The following is a 3,775-nucleotide window of genomic DNA, read 5'->3' as shown; positions in this document are numbered from 1 at the left end:
TCTCACTAAATAAGCTAGACAAAACAAATTTCTAAAAAAAAATTTTTTTTTTATTTGCTGTATTAATATTAAAAAATAATTAATAAAAAAATCAAATTAATATTCGTACTAGTAGTCATACATTATAGAAAGAAAAATGATAAAATAATTTAAAATAAAAGAAATTCACAAAAAATTTTATTCAAATAATTTAAAAAAAAAAAGGAAAATTTTATAATATAGAATATATACATACGCTAATACTAGATATTTTATGTATTTTTTTCTATTAATAGATTAAAATGCACGCACACACTGCATATATATACACACATACACACATTCATAATGTTCTAAACAATAAATTAATAAAAATTTATATTTCAAACTTTTTACGTTACCTTCATTGTTTTCAACTTCTTGTATATCGATATCCATTGCTTCTTCCTCATTTTTATTATATTTTTCTGTATTTATAAAGCCTTTTTCTTCAATAACTATTGATTTTTCTTTTGGTATGAAATGCAAATTTGTTGCTTGACTATGAACATTGTTATGTGCTTCATCAATTTCTGTGAGAATAGTGGAATCATCTCTTATAGTATTTGCACCTAAAGTGACATACTCCGAGTGTTTACCTAATATATACCATCTCAATCTATGTTTTAATTGCACAGGTGTAGGATGATCATATCCTGCACCCATCATTCTTAAGTATAAAAATAAATTTTTTAGGACATCTTGATTCAGTCTTTTTGTTAATAGATGTTTTATTGGAAATTCTTCAGATGAATATTTTTGTAGAATATATGGAAACATTTCAACTAATAATTTGTTACACACTAAAATTCCTTTTTGAAACTGCAATAATGTTGATCTACGTCCCACTCGCATTTCCAGAATAAACTCGTTCATATTAGCAATTATTTTATTTTGTTCGTTTATATTAATACCATATGCATGTGAGCTAGTACAATGCCCAAATTTAAAGTTGCTATTAAAAATGTCAAACCAGTCATTAAATAACTTAAGTATGTCAGCAGTTTGTTTCCATTGTGGAGAAGTAAGTAGATCCTTTTTTCCGCACCAACGTATTGCTAATGCGTTAGTATTTGAGAAAACTTGTGCAGTCATTTTAACATTTTGTCTCTGTGCTCCTTTTATATCTAAATGTGCTCTACTTAATTTGTGAGCTATTTTTCAATCTCCTGAATTTAATCTCAATATTTCTTCTAAGCATGTCTTGTCAACATCAATTCCTTTCGTTTTAAAGCCGGAGTCCAAAAAGTTATTCGTGGCCAATTTTATTAAGTGAGGAGCGTCAGCGTAAAAAAATATTTTTAATGAACTATTACTTGGATGTATAATATAATTTTGTTTTACAATGGTTTCTTGTTCAATCTTTTTCGGAGTATCTGTGCTAACATTTATTCCAATATTAAGATTATTCCACAGTTTCATGTTCGCTAGCCCCATATCACTTATCACAGCCAAAACCATATAATTAATTTCATAAAGTCTATTTATTATTGTTAGCAATGTATCTGTAGACATAGGTTTATCAAACTCATAATATATTGGCTGTTTCCATTTACAAAACAAACTTCGGGCCAAGACAAACTGACATGTCTTATGAGATCCATAAATCCTCTGTTCCTTCCGTTCTATTTCAATTTTATTTGAAACGTATACTTCGTCGAAAGTTAACACCGTCAATCTTTCGTGTAAACTAAAGCTCTGTTTTTTATCATTCATAATTTTAAGCACATCTGTCAAAATTCCAGGTGGAATACGAAATAAAGCACACCAGTTACATAGGGTTGTTTTACAAGGTAATGGCATTTTCTTTGTATTACGTAAATATCGATAAGCTTTTGGACTCAAGGACCGTAAAGCAGTAGCTGATACTATATCTGCAGACGACCATCTAATGAGAGTGTTTGTTTTTTGTGACATCAAAATTTTTATTTGACCAGAAGTAAAAACATTGCTTAACGCATGTAAAGGTATTACATCTTCCTCTTGTTTATCTATTACTATTTGTGTTAAAAGTTCAGATTTTTTTTCTACATCTTTCTGTAAGTTTTCCACCTGTTGACTTAATTTTATATTATTTTCAATAAGTTTATATTTCTCCTTAAGTATTTGATTTTTTTCTTTAATTAACATTTCCTTTTCTTTCTTTTCTTTTTCTAATAAATCCATTAATATTGATACATTTTGTTTGGTACATGTTTTATCCCTGTAAAATGTATTTATATTTTAAGAATATTATTACATTTGTCGCACGACAAATTTTTCGAGCATGTTCATTGGTCACAGATTAGAAAACTAGATTCTAAATTGTTTCTATTTTGCAACCAATTAATATATGCTAAAAAATTTTGTTGTACAACAAATGTAATATTACTCTAACATTAAGTTCTTATATAGGTTTAAAAATATATAAATATGTATATTAATTGTACAATACCTTGTGTTTGTTTCTTGTTCTGTTATCATATCTAATTCACAAGTATCGTTTTTTGAGTCTCTTTGTTGTGTATTTTCTTTTTCTGTAATTATATCTGTGACATTTTGTACCTTTTCATGTATGTGCTGCTGTTCTTGAGCATATTTTAAAAATTGTACATATGTTGGTACACCTGTCTTTACTCTGAAATAAATTTATATTGTAAGCTCAGAGGGTCGATTGTGTATCGCACAACTGTGTGAAAATTACAAAAATGAGCAAATTTACTAGAATATTAATAATTTCATTGGTCAGCGTTAAGTGAATTTGTTCACTTTTGTACTTTTCACCAAGTTAATATTATTATACACATTTAAAATTAATAAAATCTATGTTTCAAAAATCTAACTATATAACAAAATATATATTTGTTTTTAATAAAATGTTCTTACATGGATTTTACTTTTATAACTTGTCACGTCTAACAGTATAATCACCGCTATATTCCAGCCGCATAAATTTTTCGATTTCCATCCATATTGCACAGCACCTGAAAACAATATAAGAATAAATAATCACACCTTAATTTAACTGTCATAACAATCACTCAGCTGATGCGAGCACGCGTTCTTAAAGTAGCACGCACAAGCCTAGAGAACATGGCTGCCTTAAGGTACTTTTTCAAGCTTAAACCCCATTTTCATGAATCACACTATAAACTTTTGGACAATTGCTTGTTAAAACTCCCCAGAATCACTAAAATTGATCGTAAATGAATATTACAAGCTTTATGAGATCCTTTATGCAATATAAATTCAATTCAACACACGAATAAATACATGTTCCATAAGAATAAACTCAGAAAATTAAAATAAAATATAAATAAATTAATTAAAAGCAAATTATTTATAAGAACATAACCTTTTGTGCCTAAAGAATATTATTACGCTAAAATAATAATTATCTTACTAACATTTCTTAAACATGATTGTTATAAACAATTTAATTATATTATTAACAAACCTAGCTAATGTGACTACTGGAACTATCACAAAAAGTCAAATAACTTTTGGTTATAAATCATTGTTGGATCTCTCAAAATAAACTAATTAACAATAAAATTTATCATAAAAATATTATTAAAGATGATGAATAAAATCACTGCAGACACTCAACAGAGCATGTCAAGTAACCTCACAAAAACCCCCACATCATATCTCTTCTTAATTCCGAGATCTAATTAAAAATTATGGAAATCCATAAAACATAGAAATTTTAAACAACCTAAAATAATGCCTTTGATTGTCTGAACACAACAAAAGAAACCCCATCTTTTTATCTCTT

At 27.4% G+C, this 3,775-nt stretch overlaps 1 long non-coding RNA gene across 1 annotated transcript; it reads right to left on the bottom strand.

Moving 5' to 3' along the window:
• Nucleotides 1-2,148: 2,148 nt before the first annotated feature.
• Nucleotides 2,149-2,922, bottom strand: LOC112465598. The gene is made up of 3 exons (XR_003042045.1): nt 2,884-2,922; nt 2,453-2,635; nt 2,149-2,221 (listed from the first exon to the last, which is right to left on the bottom strand). It is a non-coding gene; the product is annotated as an uncharacterized LOC112465598 (long non-coding RNA).
• Nucleotides 2,923-3,775: the final 853 nt, after the last annotated feature.

The sequence above is a fragment of the Temnothorax curvispinosus genome, unplaced genomic scaffold (assembly GCF_003070985.1).
Source record: "Temnothorax curvispinosus isolate PA1 unplaced genomic scaffold, ASM307098v1 QBEX01015374.1, whole genome shotgun sequence".
NCBI lineage: Eukaryota > Metazoa > Arthropoda > Insecta > Hymenoptera > Formicidae > Temnothorax > Temnothorax curvispinosus.
Note: the sequence above shows the minus strand (reverse complement) of the source record. Positions and strands in the feature narration are given on the sequence as shown.